Here is a 24,110-nt window from a genome sequence, read left to right on the forward strand (position 1 = left end):
ACAACTCAATAATAATAATACAACCCAATTTTTTTAATAGGCAAAAAACTGAAAATTGAAATGCTATTTCACAAAGATGTACAGATTGAAAAAGCATATGAAAAGATGTTTACATCATATGTCATTAGGAAAATGCAAATTAAGACCACTTCACACCTACTGGGATGGCTGTAATGAACAAAGGATACCATACCAGATTGGGCAGGGCGGGGAGGGTAGGGGTGGGGGGGGATATGGAGCAGCTCACTGTCATATATTGCTGGAGCAGTATAAAAGGGAATGGGGATTTTTTGGCGGTTGCTGTTGGTTGGGGCCGTCCCGCGTCTAAGGCAGGAAGATGGTGGCCGCAAAGAAGACGAAAAAGTCGCTGGAGTCGATCAGGAGGAGCAAGATGGCGGAGGAGTAGGGTCTCCAAATCACCTGTCTCCACCAAACTACCTAGAAAACCTTCAAATTATCCTGAAAATCTATGAATTCGGCCTGAGATTTAAAGAGAGACCAGCTGGAATGCGACAGTGAGAAGAGTTCGCGCATCTATCAAGGTAGGAAGACGGGGAAAAAGAAGTAAAGGAACAAAGGCCTCCAAGGGGGAGGGGCCCCGCGAGGAGCCGGGCTGAGGCCGGGGCGAGTGTCCCCAGGACAGGAGAGCCCCGTCCCGGAGACGCAGGAGCTGCACCGACCTTCCCGGGGGAAAGGGGCTCGCAGGGAGGTGGAGCAGGACCCAGGAGGGCGGGGATGCCCTCGGGCTCCCGGGGACAGTAACAGCAACTGCGCGCCCAGGAGAGTGCGCCGAGCTCCCTAAGGGCTGCAGCGCGCACGGCGGGACCCGGCGGGACCCGGAGCAGCTGAAGGGGCTCGGGCGGCGGCTCCGCGGAGGGGGCTGCGCGGCCCCGGGAGCAGCTCGGAGGGGCTCGGGCAGAGGAGGAGGCTCCGTGCGGAGGGGGCTGCGCGGTTCCAGGAGCAGCTCGGAGGGGCTCGGGGGCGGCTCCGCGGAGGGGGCTGCGGGGCGGGAGCGCGAATCCACCAGCGCAGGCTCCGGAGCACAGGGCGCCGGGACACAGCCCAGGATCCCGCCTCCCCCGGGACAGGCAGAGGCCGGGAGGGCCCAGGACAGCAAGGACGCTCCTGCCCCAGCTGAGCACATCAGCGGCCCCGCCCCGGAGCCTCCAGGCCCTGCAGACGGAGAGCTCCGGAGTTCCTGCAGGGGCTGAATCCAGGTTTCCAGAGCTGCCCCGCCACTAGGGCTGTTCCTCCTGCGGCCTCACGGGGTAAACAACCCCCACTGAGCCCTGCACCAGGCAGGGGCACAGCAGCTCCCCCAACTGCTAACACCTGAAAATCAGCACAGCAGGCCCCTCCCCCAGAACACCAGCTAGACGGACAACTTCCAGGAGAAGCCAAGGGACTTAAAGTACACAGAATCAGAAGATACTCCCCGGTGGTTCTTTTTTTGTTTGTTTGTTTTTGTTTTGTTTTGCTTTTTGATTTGTTTCCTTCCCCCACCCCCCCTTTTTTTCTCCTTTCTTTTTCTTTCTCTTTTTCTTCTTTTTTTTTTTTTTTTTTTTCTTTTTTCGTTTTTTTGTTTTTTTTTTTCTTTTTCTTCCCTTTTTTTTTTTTTTTCTCTTTCTCTTTTCTTTCCTTCTTTCTCTCCTTTTTCTCTTTTTCCCAATACAACTTGCTTTTGGCCACTCTGCACTGAGCAAAATGACTAGAAGGAAAACCTCACCTCAAAAGAAAGAATCAGAAACAGTCCTCTCTCCCACAGAGTTACAAAATCTGGATTACAATTCAATGTCAGAAAGCCAATTCAGAAGCACTATTATACAGCTACTGGTGGCTCTAGAAAAAAGTATAAAGGACTCAAGAGACTTCATGACTGCAGAATTTAGAGCTAATCAGGCAGAAATTAAAAATCAATTGAATGAGATGCAATCCAAACTAGAAGTCCTAACGACGAGGGTTAACGAGGTGGAAGAACGAGTGAGTGACCTAGAAGACAAGTTGATAGCAAAGAGGGAAACTGAGGAAAAAAGAGACAAACAATTAAAAGACCATGAAGATAGATTAAGGGAAATAAACGACAGCCTGAGGAAGAAAAACCTACGTTTAATTGGGGTTCCCGAGGGCGCCGAAAGGGACAGAGGGCCAGAATATGTATTTGAACAAATTCTAGCTGAAAACTTTCCTAATCTGGGAAGGGAAACAGGCATTCAGATCCAGGAAATAGAGAGATCCCCCCCTAAAATCAATAAAAACCGTTCAACACCTCGACATTTAATTGTGAAGCTTGCAAATTCCAAAGATAAGGAGAAGATCCTTAAAGCAGCAAGAGACAAGAAATCCCTGACTTTTATGGGGAGGAGTATTAGGGTAACAGCAGACCTCTCCACAGAGACCTGGCAGGCCAGAAAGGGCTGGCAGGATATATTCAGGGTCCTAAAGGAGAAGAACATGCAACCAAGAATACTTTATCCAGCAAGGCTCTCATTCAAAATGGAAGGAGAGATAAAGAGCTTCCAAGACAGGCAGCAACTAAAAGAATATGTGACCTCCAAACCAGCTCTGCAAGAAATTTTAAGGGGGCCTCTTAAAATTCCCCTTTAAGAAGAAGTTCAGTGGAACAGTCCACAAAAACAAAGACTGAATAGATATCATGATGACACTAAACTCATATCTCTCAATAGTAACTCTGAATGTGAACGGGCTTAATGACCCCATCAAAAGGCGCAGGGTTTCAGACTGGATAAAAAAGCAGCACCCATCTATTTGCTGTCTACAAGAGACTCATTTTAGACAGAAGGACACCTACAGCCTGAAAATAAAAGGTTGGAGAACCATTTACCATTCGAATGGTCCTCAAAAGAAAGCAGGGGTAGCCATCCTTATATCAGATAAACTAAAATTTACCCCAAAGACTGTAGTGAGAGATGAAGAGGGACACTATATCATACTTAAAGGATCTATTCAACAAGAGGACTTAACAATCCTCAATATATATGCTCCGAATGTGGGAGCTGCCAAATATATAAATCAATTATTAACCAAAGTGAAGAAATACTTAGATAATAATACACTTATACTTGGTGACTTCAATCTAGCTCTTTCTATACTTGATAGGTCTTCTAAGCAAAACATCTCCAAAGAAACGAGAGCTTTAAATGATACACTGGACCAGATGGATTTCACAGATATCTACAGAACTTTACATCCAAACTCAACTGAATACACATTCTTCTCAAGCGCACATGGAACTTTCTCCAGAATAGACCACATATTGGGTCACAAATCGGGTCTGAACCGATACCAAAAGATTGGGATTGTCCCCTGCATATTCTCGGACCATAATGCCTTGAAATTAGAACTAAATCACAACAAGAAGTTTGGAAGGACCTCAAACACATGGAGGTTAAGGACCATCCTGCTAAAAGATAAAAGGGTCAACCAGGAAATTAAGGAAGAATTAAAAAGATTCATGGAAACTAATGAGAATGAAGATACAACCGTTCAAAATCTTTGGGATGCAGCAAAAGCAGTCCTAAGGGGGAAATACATCGCAATACAAGCATCCATTCAAAAACTGGAAAGAACTCAAATACAAAAGCTAACCTTACACATAAAGGAGCTAGAGAAAAAACAGCAAATAGATCCTACACCCAAGAGAAGAAGGGAGATAATAAAGATTCGAGCAGAACTCAACGAAATCGAGACCAGAAGAACTGTGGAACAGATCAACAGAACCAGGAGTTGGTTCTTTGAAAGAATTAATAAGATAGATAAACCATTAGCCAGCCTTATTAAAAAGAAGAGAGAGAAGACTCAAATTAATAAAATCATGAATGAGAAAGGAGAGATCACTACCAACACCAAGGAAATACAAACGATTTTAAAAACATATTATGAACAGCTCTACGCCAATAAATTAGGCAATCTAGAAGAAATGGACGCATTCCTGGAAAGCCACAAACTACCAAAACTGGAACAGGAAGAAATAGAAAACCTGAACAGGCCAATAACCAGGGAGGAAATTGAAGCAGTCATCAAAAACCTCCCAAGACACAAGAGTCCAGGGCCAGATGGCTTCCCAGGAGAATTTTATCAAACGTATAAAGAAGAAATCATACCTATTCTCCTAAAGCTGTTTGGAAAGATAGAAAGAGATGGAGTACTTCCAAATTCGTTCTATGAAGCCAGCATCACCTTAATTCCAAAGCCAGACAAAGACCCCGCCAAAAAGGAGAATTACAGACCAATATCCCTGATGAACATGGATGCAAAAATTCTCAACAAGATACTGGCCAATAGGATCCAACAGTACATTAAGAAAATTATTCACCATGACCAAGTAGGATTTATCCCTGGGACACAAGGCTGGTTCAACACCCGTAAAACAATCAATGTGATTCATCATATCAGCAAGAGAAAAACCAAGAACCATATGATCCTCTCATTGGATGCAGAGAAAGCATTTGACAAAATACAGCATCCATTCCTGATCAAAACTCTTCAAAGTGTAGGGATAGAGGGAACATTCCTCGACATCTTAAAAGCCATCTATGAAAAGCCCACAGCAAATATCATTCTCAATGGGGAAGCACTGGGAGCCTTTCCCCTAAGATCAGGAACAAGACAGGGATGTCCACTCTCACCACTGCTATTCAACATAGTACTGGAAGTCCTAGCCTCAGCAATCAGACAACAAAAAGACATTAAAGGCATTCAAATTGGCAAAGAAGAAGTCAAACTCTCTCTCTTCGCCGATGACATGATACTCTACATAGAAAACCCAAAAGTCTCCACCCCAAGATTGCTAGAACTCATACAGCAATTCGGTAGCGTGGCAGGATACAAAATCAATGCCCAGAAGTCAGTGGCATTTCTATACACTAACAATGAGACAGAAGAAAGAGAAATTAAGGAGTCAATCCCATTTACAATTGCACCCAAAAGCATAAGATACCTAGGAATAAACCTCACCAAAGATGTAAAGGATCTATACCCTCAAAACTATAGAACACTTCTGAAAGAAATTGAGGAAGACACAAAGAGATGGAAAAATATTCCATGCTCATGGATTGGCAGAATTAATATTGTGAAAATGTCAATGTTACCCAGGGCAATATACACGTTTAATGCAATCCCTATCAAAATACCATGGACTTTCTTCAGAGAATTAGAACAAATTATTTTAAGATTTGTGTGGAATCAGAAAGACCCCGAATAGCCAGGGGAATTTTAAAAAAGAAAACCATATCTGGGGGCATCACAATGCCAGATTTCAGGTTGTACTACAAAGCTGTGGTCATCAAGACAGTGTGGTACTGGCACAAAAACAGACACATAGATCAGTGGAACAGAATAGAGAATCCAGAAGTGGACCCTGAACTTTATGGGTAACTAATATTCGATAAAGGAGGAAAGACTATCCATTGGAAGAAAGACAGTCTCTTCAATAAATGGTGCTGGGAAAATTGGACATCCACATGCAGAAGAATGAAACTAGACCACTCCCTTTCACCATACACAAAGATAAACTCAAAATGGATGAAAGATCTAAATGTGAGACAAGATTCCATCAAAATCCTAGAGAAGAACACAGGCAACACCCTTTTTGAACTCGGCCATAGTAACTTCTTGCAAGATACATCCACAAAGGCAAAAGAAACAAAAGCAAAAATGAACTATTGGGACTTCATCAAGATAAGAAGCTTTTGCACAGCAAAGGATACAGTCAACAAAACTCAAAGACAACCTACAGAATGGGAGAAGATATTTGCAAATGACATATCAGATAAAGGGCTAGTTTCCAAGATCTATAAAGAACTTATTAAACTCAACACCAAAGAAACAAACAATCCAATCATGAAATGGGCAAAAGACATGAACAGAAATCTCACAGAGGAAGACATAGACATGGCCAACATGCATATGAGAAAATGCTCTGCATCACTTGCCATCAGGGAAATACAAATCAAAACTACAATGAGATACCACCTCACACCAGTGAGAATGGGGAAAATTAACAAGGCAGGAAACAACAAATGTTGGAGAGGATGCGGAGAAAAGGGAACCCTTCTACACTGTTGGTGGGAATGTGAACTGGTGCAGCCACTCTGGAAAACTGTGTGGAGGTTCCTCAAACAGTTAAAAATATACCTGCCCTACGACCCAGCAATTGCACTGTTGGGGATTTACCCCAAAGATACAAATGCAATGAAACGCCGGGACACCTGCACCCCGATGTTTCTAGCAGCAATGGCCACGATAGCCAAACTGTGGAAGGAGCCTCGGTGTCCAACGAAAGATGAATGGATAAAGAAGATGTGGTTTATGTATACAATGGAATATTACTCAGCTATTAGAAATGACAAATACCCACCATTTGCTTCAACGTGGATGGAACTGGAGGGTATTATGCTGAGTGAAGTAAGTCAGTCGGAGAAGGACAAACATTATATGTTCTCATTCATTTGGGGAATATAAATAATAGTGAAAGGGAAAACAAGGGAAGGGAGAAGAAATGTGTGGGAAATATCAGAAAGGGAGACAGAACGTAAAGACTGCTAACTCTGGGAAACGAACTAGGGGTGGTAGAAGGGGAGGAGGGCGGGGGGTGGGAGTGAATGGGTGACGGGCACTGGGTGTTATTCTGTATGTTAGTAAATTGAACACCAATAATAAAAAAAAAAAAAAAAAAGTCGCTGGAGTCGATCGACTCTAGGCTCCAACTGGTTATGAAAAGTGGAAAGTATGTGCTGGGGTACAAGCAGACCCTGAAAATGATCAGACACGGCAAAGCGAAACTGGTCATCCTGGCCAACAATTGCCCGGCTTTGAGGAAATCTGAAATAGAATACTAGGCCATGTTGGCCAAAACTGGTGTCCATCACTACAGTGGCAATAATATTGAATTGGGCACAGCATGTGGGAAATACTACAGAGTATGCACACTGGCTATCATTGATCCAGGTGATTCTGATATCATTAGAAGCCTGCCAGAACAGACTGGTGAAAAGTAAATCACACAAAATTTTTCTTTAATAAAACTGGTCAGAGCTTGTTTTAAAGAAAAAAATAAAATTAAAATAAAATAAAATAAAATAAAATAAAATAATAAAATGAAATAAAATAGAATAGAATGGAATGGAATGGAATGGAATGGAAAGGAAAGCCATTTGCCATTCCCTAAGAAATTAAACATATAGCCCTTCCATATGATCTAGTCATTCCATTTCTAAATATTTACTCAAGATAAATGAAAGCACACATCTATACAAAGACTTGTACACGAATGTTCATTGCAGCTTTATTTGAAAAGCCAAAAACTGGGGGCAACTCAAATGTCCATCAGTAGGTGAATGGATAAATAAACTGTGCAATCTCTATACAAGGGAATGTTACTCAGCAATAAAACAAATTATTGACACATGAGACATGGATGACTCTCAGAATAATTGTTCTGAGTGAAAAAAAAAAGCCAAACCAAAAATATATACAGTATGATTCCATTTTATGGAATTCTAGAAAATGCAAATTAATCTGTAGAACCAGAAAGCAAGTAAAGATCGCCTGGGTATGGAGGAGGGTGGCCAGGGAGAGGTGAGAAGGAGATGAGAGGAAGCAAAAAAGCATAAGGTAACTTTTGGAAGCAAGAGAAGTGTTCATTATCTTGACTGTGGTCATGGCTTCCCAGATGTATGTAAAAACTTTAATTGTACACTTGCAATATGTACATTTTATTTTATGTCAATTATACCTCAACAAAGTTGTAAAAAATTAAATAGTCAACAACAACAACAAGGAGCAATCAAGACAGAAAACCAGAGTCCTGGGTTTGGTAGTGCAGAGGTCACTAGGGGCTTCTGCCAGAGTGATTTGGGTGAATGAACAGATAGCCAGTCAGACTACAGTGAGCAGAGTGAATTTCTGTTTCTAGAATTTTTGCAGATTGTGTATTGCCCAAAATGCTCACTGCAACAAAAATACACAGAAATGATGCGTATATTTATGCTCTTAAGCAAACCATTGCTGAATCTACACACAAAAAAGAGAAATTCCCAGGAAAAAAAGGAGAAACCCCAAAAGAATGAAATATGGTGGTAGACTGAAACCATAATATACCAGTGATCACAATAAATGCTCACTGATTAAACTTTGTAGTTAAAAGTTAATGAAAGGGGCATCTGGGTGGCTCAGTCAGTTAAGCATCTGCCTTCTGCTCAGGTCATGATCCCAGGGTCCTGGAATCGAGCCCTGCATACCATTGAGCTCCCTGCTCAGTGGAGGAGTCTGCTTCTCCTTCTGCCCCTCCCCCACTCATGCTCCCACTCTTTCTCTCTCTCTCTCATAAATAAATAAAATCTTTTTAAAAACTAAATAAAAGTGACTGAAATAGATGGGATTTTGAAAGCCCAGCTACATGTGGTTTATGAACAATATACTTAAGGAGCATAGATTGAAAATAAAGGAATGGAAAAACTAGGAAAATAATAACCCAAATTAACCCATATTAGAGAAGATGGCTTTGAAAGCAAAGACCTTTATTAGGGATAAAAAAGGTTACTATGTAGCAAGAGAGCCACTCACCAGGAAGGTATACCATCATAAACTTGTTTATGCACCTACTAACATAATGCTGAGATATGTCAATCAAAAGGTGACAGAGTTAAGAATAAATTGACAAGTGCACCACCTTTGTGGTTACATTAAATGTTAAAATCACCCTTCTCTTAATAGCAGATGAAAAACTGGTCAAATTACTGAGGATTAACAGTATTAATTAGGATTTAGCAGTTAACAAGCTTGAGCTAATGAACACTTATCAAACCCTGCATGATCTTATTAGAGAATACATATTCTTTTCAAACACACAAATCATGGGGGCAGCCCAGGTGACTCAGCAGTTTAGCGCCGCCTTCAGCCCAGGGCATGATCCTAGAGACCAGGGATCGAGTCCCACATCGGGCTCCCTGCATGGAGCCTGCTTCTCCCTCTGCCTGTGTCTCTGCCTCTCTCTCTCTCTCTCTCTCTCTCTCTCTGTGTCTCTCATGAATAAATAAATAGAATCTTAATCAATCAATCAGTCAATCATGGGTCAAAGAGCAAATCATAATGGCTTTTAGAAAAAAAAAAAAAAAATACAGGAGAAAGTCCAAACACCTTGCCCTAGCGTTTGAAGCTTCATATAGTTACAAAAACATGACAATTAGGAAGTGCCAGGACTGTGACAAAAATAGTTTCTCTGCTTAAGAACATTCAAATTTGACCCACCGCTCACTCTCACAAAAAATTTAAACAGGGATCCCTGGGTGGCTCAGAGGTTTGGCGTGTGCCTTTGGCCTATGGTGTGATCCTGGAGTCCCCGGATCAAGTTCCACATCGGGCTCTCGGCATGGAGCCTGCTTCTCCCTCTGCCTGTGTCTCTGCCTTTCTCTCTCTCTCTCTCTGGCTCTCATGAGTAAATAAATAAAATATTTTTAAAAATTTAAACAAAAAGAATACTTTTGCTTCTAGATTTAATCCCTAGGCCATCCCTCCAGGGTAACCATGGAATTACATGGATTCATGCTGAGAAATTACTTGAGGATTACTCCTATGCCAAGTCAGGAGGAAAAGATTCTTTCTTTAGAAGATTTAGAACCTAATATTCAACCAAATCAAATGCTTTTTTAAAAAGATATGTGCTCTTCATATTTCAGCATTTGTACACTTTTAAGGAATTTTAAACCTGCTATACCAGTGCACTTGCAGAGACAACACCAATTTTGCAATCTGGAAAAATTATTTTTTGTATTTTTCTGCAATTTTCTTTTATTTTCATTGAAACAGAGTGAGACCTCTTGCCCGAATAACCTGGAATTTAAAGAAAGGCTTGATCATTAAGAAGACCCAGCCAGGGAGTCCAGTACCTTGGCGTTAGTCCATCCCCTTATGGGCAGTGTTCTGGGAGGTGATACTGAACAGAGGTAAGCACAGGAATTTTGGGATAGTCATTGTCCAGAGCATTGGCCTTTTGGAACTTGGGTTTTGGAACTCTCTGGGCTTGAAGCATGTGAGTATTGATGCCACTATGGGTCTATAAGTTTATGTCGAGCTATGTCTGGCTAAAAGGACTGCTCACATGTTCTATCATTGGGGTGTCAGTTCCTGATTTCATAACTCAGTTGGCAAGATGAGGGAGTGGACATGCTCCAAAAGCAGCACTCACTGAACAATAGCTGTAGGTGGCCTTCATTTTCTCTCCTTCCCGGCAACAGGCCTCTGTGCTTGCCAAGGCATGTTCACATCCACATCTTGCTCATCCTCACAGGGCTGTGGGTGACCTGGGAGTGACCAGAGTTTGCCCCTGTGTTCCTGCTGGGGAACTTGGGAAACCCTGGCTTCCTAGCTGGATATCTCCCCCAAATACCACACAGCAAGCACACAGCACTCCTTTCCAAATGTTTTGATTTTTAATGTTTCCTTTCATATTCCGGACTGACTCCTACCTGCCTTGCAACAAATTTGAAACTATACTATCATATTATTCCTGATGTTCTGAATCTATCTTGTGTCTTAAAAAGCTTCATATTGCATGCTTTGGTGTTTGTCCATTTTTCTCCTCTCAGTTAAGGAGTAATGAAATCTCTTATGACAAGTCCTAAGAAACGTGCTTAGGAATGGCTGGCTGAATGAACGGCTTTTGTACAAAACTTAATGTGGAGGAGCCTTAGCTAAAAATGGAGCCAATTGCTTGTTCCACTCTGGTCTAAGGAGTCTTTGGGGAGTTTGGTGATTGAAAGAAGGGTGTAGCATTATCACCTCATTCAAGGCATTGTCTGTCCAACACATGCTACAACCATGATACGTGAATGAAACTCAAATACTATGCTGAAAGCAAGAAGCCAGACCCTGAAGAATACAAACTGCATATTCTGATCATTTGAAACTCCAGAAAACAGAGATCTAGACTGTATGGTAGAAAACACGTCATTGCGAAGTAAGAAGGACAGAGGTAGAGAATGACTAGGAAGAGGCAGGGGCTTTTCTTTGAGAAATAGAAATACTCTAGGTTTTTATTGATAGTAGTTACATGGGTGTCCACATTTGTCAAAATACATAGGTCCATCTATTTTAAACAGATGCATATAAATTTATATCTCAACAAGTTGATTAAGAGATGTGTAAGACAGGGGTACCTGAGTGGCTCAGTTGGTTTGGCATCTGACTCTTGATTTCAGCTCAGGTCATGATCTCAGGGTTGTGGTATTGAGCCCCGGGTCAGGTCTGTGCTTAGCAGGCAGTCTGCTTGGGATTCTCTCCCTCTCCTTCTGCCCCTCCCTCTGTTCACTCTCTCTCTCTCTCAAATAAATAATTTTTTTTTAAAAAAAAGAAATGTGTAATGTCAAAAGGAAAATTTGCAAATACTTGAACAATTCTCCATTTTTTCTTCCTATTCTCAAAGCTGTCTTAGGCACTTATAATATCATGAAATGTGTTTAAAATTCAATAATTCTTTTTTTTAATTACTCCAGCAAACCTAACTCAGAAAACATTTCTAAGTGTAAGAGTCTTGACTTTAATCCAGTTGGTTATGTAAGAATAAACAACACAAAACAAACATATATTAATTTGATATTTACTGCTGCAAACATTAGGCAGAGATATGCTTTTCACCATGACTCACACAACATATTTATACTTACTTAAACTGCACATGCTCATTTGTCCTATTCTGATTTTTTAATAGAATTGCTTTAACTATGTGCTACATTTTCTCCGTACTGTTTGGGTTTGGCTTCATCGCTTGTTTTCTGTGTTAATAAAAGGTAGCTCTTCATATTTACCTCTCTTTTCCTAGGCACACATGGGGAACTAATAAGATGTTTCTGAGCCTTCCTCCTTCTGACAAAGGCTGGTGCAATGTAACATGAGTGCAAATGTCCTGAGGCCTTGTCTGACTCCTTTCTTCTTGCCCTTGCAGACTCCAGAGCCAGGTGTACACCTGCCAGGTGAAGACAAAATTGAAGATAAGCAGCTCCCCACTTCTCCTGCAGAACCAGAGAAACAGGCATGGAACCAGGAAACAGACCACAATGACTTTGAGACACTGTCCCACCAGAGTGAAAGTCATTCAGACACAAAAACTGACCCCTTTGAAAGTGCTTCCGACACAGAGTCCCTGCTTGGTGACCTCGCTGGGGGAATCTGCCTTCCTCTAAGTGGTACCTCTGTGGACAGAGAAGGACACTGGCAATGCCCTGACATCCCAGCACCCAGACCTCCTCAGGAGCAGCATTCAACTGGTGTCCCTGGGCTTGACCCAAAGGAGAAACTAGACTTGTCCCTTGACTTCAAGGAAGAGTCCTACAAAAGTGGGTTCCAAGACTTTGCTGTAGAACCTGGAGAAGAGAAGACAGAACACCTCCATGACAATGGTGTTCCCAGCCTAGAGCAAGAGTCTTGGCTGGCAGGGTCTCCTCACCACACAGCGAACTGCTCACAGGGTACCACAGGCAGCTACAGTCTCCAGCCAGCAAAGGTGGTGACTGCACAAGACCTTAGGGGATTCTCTATTTTTTCTCTTCAGAAATCCAGGTCTGAAAGTTGTCTGGGCATCCCAGTGGCCTGGCCCTTCCTTCACTGGTGTTGTGAACTGGGCCAGAGCTGGCCATATATCCACACCTGGGCCAGGGGACCAGGGCTGCCTTACAGAGGTCCACTACATAGCACAGCCCCTCTGGGAGCCAGGACAAAGAAGGGAAGTACTCTAGGTCCTGAGAACACAGACTTGCTCTGCCCCCAGCCCTACTCCGACGCCCCTTGCCAGCTTCCTTTAGGGACATCTTGCCTTCCACATGCCAAGCTTCACCATAGTGCCCCAGAAAATATTAATGACAAGGACAGGACATCCCCAGAGTACTGCTGTCAGCACATGGGGACACTGACCAGGGCCCATTCCCTAGCAGTGTTTCCTATAGGTTACCCTGAGAATCCTCCTAAGCAGAACTTTGTGAAATTTGGGACTCATTTGAAGGAAGGAACCAAATCAGAACAAGATCCAAGAGCACAAAACCCTCTTCACCCTGTTCCCACCCAACTGTCTCCTTTGCCTTCTGCTTCCCAAAGGAAGGCCCCTTACTTACAGGATCAGTATAAACTCAGGGCTCTTAGCTGGAAGAAGGCCTTTCAGGACACACCTTGTGAATATCTCTGCTTGGAAAACCAGTTGGGACAGGATTTTAGATCCTGCCCAGTCTCTTCATGCCTTACTGCAAAGTCTGTGAGCCTTAACACAGAGGAAGCACCAGCGCCCACAGAGTGCAAGTCGGAACACAGACCAGAAAGCCTGCAAGAGGAGCCCCGAGGCACTGGCCCTGCACCAAACATTGCTGATGTGAGTGACAGACAAAAACATCTTCAGGACATTTCTGTTGAGGCAGGAAACCAAACCAGTAATTACAGATCAAAGTCCATTCTCAGTGAGAAAAGAAAGCCACCTGTCAGGGCCAAGTTCCCACTTCATTCTAGCAATAGCAGGTTGCAGGTGTGGAACAGAGACTGGATGGGTTGCTGTAAAGTGGGTAATTGTTCAGTTGCTCCAGAGACCACCCTGATATCAAGTGCCATAGACACTTCGCAGGAAGTGGAAGACGTGATGGTACTAGACTCCAACTGCACCAAAAGTGCCTTACCAGAGTTTTCAGAAATGACAGCAGCCACTGTGCTTCATTGCAGCGGTGGGGATGAGTGTGAGCAGGGGCTGGAGGCTGGTGTGCAGCCCTCTTCTGAGGGCCTGAAGCTAGAGCCCACAGCAGACACACCTAGGGGCAGGTGTACACTCTTCATTATAACTGTTGAGCAGAAAGGTCTGCAGGCCACCAGGACGAGAGCGGGTCCTCTTTCAGAAACACAGTCTGAGTTTCTGGAGAAAAGACCACAATCTCCTTGTAGTGCTGAAGTGACACCCTCTGAATCTTCCAGGGCTGGGAAACCACAAACCTGTGGCAATGAGTGCAAGCTGTCTGCGTGCAGCGGCCTAGGAGGTGACGATGGGAGTCTTTGGCAGAGGGCCCAGGCCACAGAACTTACGCCAGTTCTGCTGCCCTCGGCTGCCCCCCAGGAGAGGCCCTTGGGCAAAGAGACTTTTCCCCAGGAGCTGACCCAGGGCAGTCTAAGCACAGGGGATACTGCAGAAGAGAAACTGCCTGGGGCAAGCCAGACTCCTGGCACTAAGGCAGACAGGGAACAAGCTGCTAGTGTGCCTGGCCCCTATCCTGAAGATACACACAGAGACCAGGGCCTTCATCACACTGGGAGCCAAAGAGCACAGAGCCCCAAGGCCGGGAGAGGGGTTGGGGGAGCAGAGGACACAGAGAAGGAATCTGGCACCCCGGCCTCTGCCCCCGCCCAAGCTCTCCCACCACCAGGCCCATCCTTCTGCCCCTGCAAGACTTCGCAGGAGCCTGGGAAGTGCCTGACATTTCCTAAGGTGACTTCCCTCAGAAAAAGCAAGCCTATGGTTACCAAGAGCCCAGGAAGGGACGCCGGTGCACAGGGACCCAGCACCCCTGCCCCAACCATAGGTTCTTCGGGCCTCCAGGAGCTGGCTGTGGACAGTCATGACCCTATGGCCTGCTGGCAGAATGCAGCTGGCTGGGACATACCTCCTACACACCAAGTGGGTACAAGCGCCTCTCAGAAGGTCATCCGCCAGGGAGCAGGGTTGAGAGAAGGGGACAATGTGGAGACACCAGGGGACCTTGGTAGCAGAACACTGTCCTCAGAAAGCTGTGATGCCAAGAGACTCAAAACTCCAGAGAAAAGGTTCAGAGCACAGTTGGCCTTAGCTCATAAGACCTTTGCAAATTTTTTTGAGTCAAAGGTTTTAGAAAAAGAGAATACTGATGAATGTTCTCTAGGTTTTCTCAAGGGCCGGAAGGAGAAGCGTAGGCCATGGCAGAGTTCCTGGTGTGCATTTCTGAAAAGCAAAGATGCAGAAGGCACAAAAAGGCCCTTAGTTAGTCTGGTTCCAGGACAGGAAATCTTGAATCCATTCAGACCTTCTCCACCAGGGCCCAACAGTCACTGTGAGGAACAGGTACAAGACCAGGAAGGCTGTGTTTTTGAAGATCACTGGTCACTTCCACATCTCCCCACACCTTTGACATCCAGCAATTTGGTCTCTCCACATAACAGGAGAAAAAGTGAGCCAAACATCAAATGCACAAGCCCCCAGGAAAGTGGTAGGTACCTAACTTTAGGTATCTTTCCTGAAAAGTCCTGGCTGATGTCACCCACCAGCCCTCATACCCAGCAGGCTGGGATCAGCTGCACCCTTCCCTCTAGGTCTGCCTGTTGCTTGGCATATGGAAGCCAAGGCATGCCCTGCAAACCCATGAGTCCCAAGCCCCGGAGCCCCAGACCTGGTGTTCATCGGGCTGATCTCCAGTACTCAGGCAGGAGCAGTGCTGTCTCCATGGTTTCTCTTGGAAGCTACATTGATGTGGTTAACAACTCAGAGGCTTCTGAAAGGCCCAAGACCCTCAAGACCCGAGCAAGCCTCCTACTTTCTCTGCAGACACTAGACCAGGATGACCAGAAAGAGGAGAGCAGGAAGAGATGCTGGAATCACCATGGCCTGAGCATCGCACCCTCACTCAGGGACCTTCCTGGGAGTGAGGTGAGTTACCTGTGGCTCACACCAACCTGTTTATTTACTTCTAAATACAAGAGGAGGGAACCATATGGGAAATTTTCCTAAGTGAGGGGAGAGGTGAAGCAGGAAGGCCAATTTGCCTTCCGTGGAGAGAGACTGTACCATCTAACACTCCTAGAGTGTCCCAACTCTGATCAATACAATGTATGACCAACTTCTGGGAATTTGCTAAACAAGTAGGAATCGGCCTTTCACTATAATTTTTTGACTTTTTTTTTTCCTTGCTATTTGAATCCCCTTTTCTGTCAACTGCCTATTCATAGTCTTTGCCCATCTTCTATCAGGTGGTTGATGCAGGCTTTTTCGTGTCACCTGCGCCCTTCCCCACTGTGAAACTTTTAAAAAAGAAATCTCCCTATTTTGTCTTCTACTCTTTTTAATCTGTTTATTTTTTAAATTTAGTTCTGATACAGTTGAACTTATTTCAGTAAAGAGATAGTTGTTGGTGCTTCTGAATTAGTAAATAAAATGGTCTCTCTCCCAAAGCAACGGCATCTACCCAGAACAGGGTAACTGTGGTGCTGGGTCAGGAACAGGAAAGGGTATACAAGCTTGAGTTTTCTCATGAGTCACCGCCCTGAGAAGGAGGTAGCTTTCTTGAAATTCCAGAAAGAATACCCTTGGGACTGTGAAAGAAAACCTCTCTATGTCCTGCCCAACTCTGCATCTGTGTACCCTTTACCCCTTCGCTTCTTTAGATAAATGGTATGGTGTCTCACCTGTGTTGAGCACTGTGTTGATGTGCAAGGACCTCAAGTTCAGTGTTAGTCTCCAGGCAGAGCCAGTCAGTGCTGGCCTGACTGCCCCTGGTTCCTGCTGAGCCCCTTCCCTGAGGGAGCCATCTTCCAGAGGCCAGTCGTGCTGCTCTGGGTCTGTGCTCTCCATCCTCTGCATGTCAGCCATCCAGGTACTCCTGTGGGTCTCTCACGCACTTCCCTTGCGTTCATGTATCTGCTGCTCTTTTGTTTTCCTGCTAACAGTGGTCACCTACTTCATGCCTGGCCCTTTCTTAGGCACCTTCCAGATGTTTGCCTGAGGCCTACCACAGCTGCTCCTTCCTTATACTACACCTGGAGGAGGGGGAAGACCTAGTGTGCTTGCACATCAGAACATGTAGGAAGACAAGAAAGTAGCATAAGTAGATAAGTGAACACAGGATTGGGAATGGGAGAAAAACTTGGAAATTTGCTCTCTAGCGGAAGCCCAGAGCAATCACAGAACATGAAACTCAACCTGGAGATATGAAGGCTCCCTCCTGTGGCTGTTGGTGGGAAAGCAGGCAGTGATGTAAGAGTAATTAGCAAGGAATTCAGTGGGCATTCCCATTTCTTCCTTCCACAGCTCATTTAAGGAGCAAGGGTTCTTTTATTCTAATACCCTAAGACAGCCACTTTTGGTATTTTGGGTTTTTTTGTTTTGTTTTTTTGTAATAAAATAATTTTTATTGGTGTTCAGTTTACCAACATACAGAATAACACCCACTGCTCATCCCGTCAAGTGTCCCCCTCAGCGCCCGTCACCCACTCACCCCCACCCCCCGCCCTCCTCCCCTTCCACCACCCCTAGTTCATTTCCCAGAGTTAGGAGTCTCTATGTTCTGTCTCCCTTTCTGATATTTCCCACACATTTCTTCTCCCTTCCCTTATATTCCCTTTCACTATTATTTATATTTCCCAAATGAATGAGAACATACACTGTTTGTCCTTCTCCGATTGACTTACTTCACTCAGCATAATACCCTCCGGTTCCATCCACTTTGAAGCAAATGGTGGGTATTTGTCGTTTCCAATGGCTGAGTAATATTCCATTGTATACATAAACCACATCTTCTTTATCCATTCATCTTTCGATAGACACCGAGGCTCCTTCCACAGTTTGGCTATTGTGGACATTGCTGCTAGAAACATCGGGGTGCAGGTGTCCCGGCGTTTCATTGCATCTGAATCTTTGGGGTAAATCCCCAGCAGTGCAATTGCTGGGTCCTACGGCAGATATATTTTTAACTCTTTGAGGAACCTCCACACAGTTTTCCAGAGTGGCTGCACCAGTTCCCATTCCCACCAACAGTGCAAGAGGGTTCCCTTTCTTCCACATCCTTCCAACATTTGTGGTTTCCTGCCTTGTTAATTTTCCCCATTCTCACTGGTGTGAGGTGGTACCTCATTGTGGTTTTGATTTGTATTTCCCTGATGGCAAGTGATGCAGAGCATTTTCTCATGTGCGTGTTGGCCATGTCTATGTCTTCCTCTGTGAGATTTCTCTTCATGTCTTTTGCCCATTTCATGATTGGATTGTTTGTTTCTTTGGTAAACATAAGAGTAGCCCTTAGCTCTGACTGTTCACTACAGTGGGTCCATTTTAGAACTTGATTTTTTAAGACTATTTCTTCCTTACTTCATGATGGATAATTCGTTTGCAAATCAAGAATTTGAAGTTGATTTTTTTTTCATTATGAAAAAATTTGCAAATGTTCTCTAGGGAGAATTGATTTCTTTGGTTCTGAAGGAAAAGTCATTCACACAGAAAAATTGAGGAAGTAACATTTTCAAATGTGACATTAACCCAGGAAGTTAGACATACTGGGTCCTTAAAGGTGTCATATTGATTTAATGTCTTTTACATTTTAAGTTGTGATTTTTTAATTTGTATAAGTCAAAAAAAGTGTCTTATGCAGATTAAAAAACTTTAATAAGACCTTCTCATTGTAAGCAATTCCAGTGAAGACTGAGAAATAAAATATTTTAAAGACAAAAAAATAAAATAGAAAGAAAAAAGAAAAAAGAAAACCATAGCTGGGGGCATTACAATGCCAGATTTCAGGTTGTACTACAAAGCTGTGGTCATCAAGACAGTGTGGTACTGGCACAAAAACAGACACATAGATCAATGGAACAGAATAGAGAACCCAGAAGTGGACCCTCAACTTTATGGTCAACTAATATTCAATAAAGGAGGAAAGACTATCCATTGGAAGAAAGAGAGTCTCTTCAATAAATGGTGCTGGGAAAATTGGACATCCACATGCAGAATAATGAAGCCAGACCACTCTCTTTCACCATACACAAAGATAAACTCAAAATGGATGAAAGATTTAAATGTGAGACAAGATTCCATCAAAACCCTAGAGGAGAATACAGGCAACACCCTTTTTGAACTTGGCCACAGTAACTTCTTGCAAGATACGTCCGCGAAGCCAAAAGAAACAAAAGGAAAAATGAACTATTGGGACTTCATCAAGATAAGAAGCTTTTGCACAGCAAAGGATACAGTCAACAAAACTAAAAGACAACCTACAGAATGGGAGAAGATATTTGCAAATGACGTATCAGATAAAGGGCTAGTTTCCGAGATCTATAAAGAACTTCTTAAACTCAACACCAAGGAAACAAACAATCCAATTATGAAATGGGCAAAAGACATGAAGAGAAATCTCACAGAGGAAGACATAGACATGGCCAACACGCACATGAGAAAATGCTCTGCATCACTTGCCATCAGGGAAATACAAATCAAAACCACAATGAGATCCCACCTCACCAGTGAGAATGGGGAAAATTAACAGGCAGGAAACCACAAATGTTGGAAGGATGTGGAAGAAAGGGAACCCTCTTGCACTGTTGGTGGGAATGGGAACTGGTGCAGCCACTCTGGAAAACTGTGTGGAGGTTGCTCAAAGAGTTAAAAATATATCTGCCATAGGACCCAGCAATTGCACTGCTGGGGATTTACCCCAAAGATACAGATGCAGTGAAACGCCGGGACACCTGTACCCTGATGTTTCTAGCAGCAATGTCCACAATAGCCAAACTGTAGAAGGAGCCTCGGTGTCCATCGAAAGATGAATGGATAAAGAAGATGTGAGGGAAATACAAATCAAAACCGCAATGAGATACCACCTCACACCAGTGAGAATGGGGAAAATTAACAAGGCAGGAAACTACAAATGTTGGAGAGAATGTGGAGAAAAGGGAACTCTCTTACACTGTTGGAACCATTGGTCTCTAACAGCAGATTGGACATGATGGACTTAACAATATATACAGAACATTCCATCCAAAAGCAGCAGAATACACATTTTTCACAAGTGTACATAGAACATCCTCCAGGAGACATCACAGGTTAGGCCATAGGTTAGGCTACAGTGTACATAGACCATTCAGGAGGCCATAGGTTATGCCACAAAACAAGTATCAATAAGTTTAAGAAGAATGAAATAATTTCAAGCTTCTTTTCTAACCACAATAGTAGGAAACTAGAGATCAATTCATAGAAGAAACTGGAAAAATTACAAATAATCAGTGACTAAACAAAACACTACTGGAAAACCAATGAGACTATAAAGAAATCAAAAGGGAAATTCAAGACAAATAAAAATGGAAACACAACATTCCAAAAATCTATGAGATACAGGAAAAGTAGTTCTAAGATGGAACTTCATAGCAATACAGGTCTACTTCAAAAACCAAGAATAGTCTCAAGTGAATAATCAAAACATATACCTGAAGGAATTAGGAAAAGAACAAATGAAGTACAAAATTATTAGGAGAGAAGAAATAATAAAGATCAGAGCAAAAATAGGGACTAAAAGACAGTACAAAAGATCAATGAAACTAAGGGTTGATTCTCTAAATAAACAAAACTGACAAACCTTTAGCCAGACACCAAGGAAAAAAAGAGGGCTCAAACAAATACATGTAATAAATGACATTGCAACTGATACCACAGAAATACAAATGCTCATAGGAGACTACTATGAACTTTTATCCACCAACAAATAGGACAACCTAGGAAAGATGGATAAATTCCTGGAAACATGCAGTACTCCAAGACTAAATAATGAAGAAATATAAAATTTGAATAGACTGATTATTATTAAGGAAATTGAACAGTAACCAAAACCCTTCCAACAAACAAGAATTCAAGACCAGACAGCTTCACTGGAGCTATATATCAAACATTCAAAGATTTAATATTTATCCTTCTCAAAATCTTCCAAAAAATTAAAGAGAAAGGAACATTTCTGAACTCACTTTACAAAGCCAACATTACCTTGATCCCAAAACGAAAAACACCACAAAAAATTACATTACAATATCCCTAATGAACAAAAATGTAAATTTTTTTCAATAAAGTACTGAAGCAATCCAAATATCACAATACATTATAAGGATCATACACTATGATCAAGTGAGATTTATTCCAACACTGTGAGGATGGTTCAAAAGCTGCACCATTGCAGTACACCATGTCAACAAAATGGATAAAATCATATGATCATCCTAATAAATGTAGAAAAATAATTTGACAGAATTCAATATCCATTCATGATAGAACTCTCAACAAAGTGGGCATAGAAGGAACTTGCCTCGCCATAACTATAATAGAGGCCATATAGGACAAGCTCAGTGCTAACATCATACTCTTTTTTTAATTTATTTTTTAATTTTTTAATTTTTATTTTATTTTAGTTTAGTTTTATTATTTTTTATTTAAATTCAATTAGCCAACATATATTACACCATTAGTTTCAGATGTAGAGGTCAGTGATTCCTCACTTGCATATAACACCCAGTGCTCATCACATCAGGTGCCCTCTTTAATGCCCATCATGCAGTTACCCGAGCCCCCCACCCACCTCTTCTCCAACACCCCTGTTTGTTTCCTGTAGTTAAGTGTCTCTCATGGTTTGTCCCCTCTCTGATTTCTCCCTTTCAGTTTTTCCTCTCTTCCTCTATGAGCCTCTGCACTGTTTCTTATGTTCTATGTATGAGTAAAACCATGTGATATTTATCTATGGGCAGCTTTATCTTTAAGGTTCACAATCATAAGGTACTTGGCCAGTGAATCCTACAGTAGATTTTAGTAAAAATTGAAGGAGTCACATGCTACACCTGATGTCATGGAGCAGGGGAGAGTGGATTGGGTTGTTTGTTTGTTTGAATGTCCTAACATACTCAATGGTGAAAGGCTGAAAGCTTTCCTTCCAAGATCAGCAACAAGACTAGTATACCCACTGTCACTACTTTTCTTCACCATAGTACTGGAAGTCCTAGCCAGAAGAATTAGGCAAGAGAAAGAAATAGAATATATATAAATCAGAAAGGAAAAAATAAAACTGTCACTATTTGCAGGCAACATGATATTACATATATAGAAAGCCCTAAAGACTCAACCAAAAAACTGTTAGAATAAACAAATTCACTAAAGTTGCAGAGCACAAAATCAATATACAAAAAAAATGGTTGCATTCTATATACTTAAAACAAACTATCAGAAAGAGAAATTAAGAAAACAATCCCATTTACAATTGCATCAAAAATAACAAAATCCCAGGGAATAATTTAGTCAAAGAGAAAGACCTGTACACTAAATTATACAACATCAATGAAGGAAATTGAAAAGACACAAATAAATGGAAAGTTATACTATGCTCATGGATTGGAAGAATTAATATTGTTAAAATGTCCATATTATCAAAGGCAATCTACACGTTCAATGCAGGTACTCTCAAAATTCCAATGGCATTTTTTCACAAAAACAGAACAAACAATCCTGAAATTTGTATGGAACCACAAAATATCCCAAATAGCAAAAGCAATCTTGAGAAGGAAGAACAAAGCTGGAGGTATCATGCTCCCTTATTTCAAACTATATTACAAAGCTATAGTAATCAAACTAGTATGGTATGTTTAGTTTTTTGAGGAACCTCCATAATCCTTTCCATAGTGGCTGCAACAATTTAAATTCCCATCAACCGCCTACCAGGCTTCCCTTTTCTCCACAAACTTGCCAAAACCTTTTATTTTTTGTCTTTTGATACCAACCATTCTGACTGGTGTGAGGTAATATCTCATTGTGGTTTTGATTTGCATTTCTCTGATGATCAGTGATGTTGAACATCTTTTCATGTGTCTGTTGTCTGTTCGTACTCTAGAAAAATATCCATTCCTCTGCCCGTTTTTAATTAGATTAATTATTTATTTGGTGTTGAGTTGTATGAGTTCTTTATATTTTGTATATTAACTTCTGATTGGATATACTGTTTGCAAATATTTTCTTCCTTTGGTTGCCTTTTCATTTTATTAATGGTTTCCTTCACTGTGCAAAAGGTTGATAGTTTGATGTAGTCCCAATTGTTTATTTTTGCTTTTGTTTCTCTTGCCTGGGAGACATATCAGAAAAATATTGCTAAGGTTGACATCCAAGAGATTACTGCCCGTGTTTTCTTTTAGCAGTTTATTTGGTTTCATGTCTTACATATAGGTCTTTAATCCTTTTTTAGTTAATTTTGGGGTATGGTATAAGATAGTAGCATAGTTTCTTTTTCCATGTGGCGGTCCATGGCTGTTTTCCCAGCACCATTTAGTGAAGAAACCATCCTTTTCCTTTTCCTATTGTATATTCTTGCTTGCTGTGTCATAAATTGACTGTATATGCATGGGATTATTTCTGGGCTCTCTATTCTATTCCATTGATATGTGTCTGTTTTTATGCCAGTGCTATACTGTTTTTTTTTTAACTGAGGTACAGTTGACATAAAATATAATATTCATTTCAGGTGGACAACAGAATGATTTGACAATTAGATATATTATAAAATGCATACCACAATAAGTTATTTACCATCTGGCACCACATAAGGTTATTACAGTTTTATTGACTGTATTCCCTTTGTTGTACTTTTCATCCCTGTGACTTATTTATTTTATAACTAGAAGCCATGCCTCTTAATCCCCTTCTTTTATTTCATCTATTTCCCCACCCTCTTCCCCTCTGGCAACCAATAGTTTTTTTCCTATGAGTCTGTTTCTCTTTTTTGTTTTATTTTTTAGGTTCCATATGTAAGTGAAATCATATATCTGTTTTTCTCTGTTTGATTTATTTCACATAACATGATACCATAATTCATCCATATTGTCATGAATGGCAGGATTTCATTCTTTTTGTGGCTGAATAATATTCCATTGTATTCAATTCCATTGTATACAATTTCTTCTTTATCCATTTATCTATCAATGGACACGTGGGTTTTTCCATTTCTTGGCTATTATAAGTAACACTGCAATAAACATAGGGTATTCTTCACAAAACTAGGACCAAAAATTCCTAAAATCTATATGGGGGCAGCCTGGGTGGCTCAGTGGTTTGGCAGCTGCCTTTGGCCCAGGGCACAATCCTGGAGTCCCAGGATGGTCTCATGTCGGGCTCCCTGCATGGAGCCTGCTTCTCCCTCTGCCTGTGTCTCTGCCTTTCTCTCTCCTTCTGTGTCTCTCATGAATAAATAATTAAAATCTTTAAATAAATAAATAAATAAATAAATAAATAAATAATCTGTATGGAACTACAAAAGAATAGCCAAACCTATCCTGAGAAAGAACAAAACTAGATATCAATACACAGTAGAATATTACTCAGC

At 42.0% G+C, this 24,110-nt stretch overlaps 2 long non-coding RNA genes and 1 pseudogene across 3 annotated transcripts in view; 2 read left to right on the top strand and 1 right to left on the bottom strand.

The window, feature by feature from the left end:
• Window positions 1-12,094, top strand: part of LOC140611789 (uncharacterized) — a 31,975-nt gene extending 19,881 nt beyond the window's left edge. The window contains exons 2-3 of the long non-coding RNA XR_012013012.1: window positions 9,826-9,962; window positions 11,960-12,094. This is a non-coding gene — a long non-coding RNA (uncharacterized lncRNA). The remainder of the gene's footprint in view (window positions 1-9,825; window positions 9,963-11,959) is intronic.
• Window positions 6,687-7,126, top strand: LOC140612074 (large ribosomal subunit protein eL30 pseudogene; annotated as a pseudogene).
• LOC140611788 (uncharacterized) lies at window positions 11,601-12,369 on the bottom strand. Of its 2 annotated transcripts, none has more exons than XR_012013010.1 (2): window positions 12,128-12,369; window positions 11,601-11,980 (listed from the first exon to the last, which is right to left on the bottom strand). It is a non-coding gene; the product is annotated as an uncharacterized lncRNA (long non-coding RNA). The 2 variants fall into 2 exon arrangements; XR_012013011.1 differs by having other exon boundaries at window positions 11,601-12,026.
• Between the last annotated feature and the right edge of the window lie 11,741 nt (window positions 12,370-24,110).

Source organism: Canis lupus, chromosome 20 (genome assembly GCF_048164855.1).
Source record: "Canis lupus baileyi chromosome 20, mCanLup2.hap1, whole genome shotgun sequence".
NCBI lineage: Eukaryota > Metazoa > Chordata > Mammalia > Carnivora > Canidae > Canis > Canis lupus.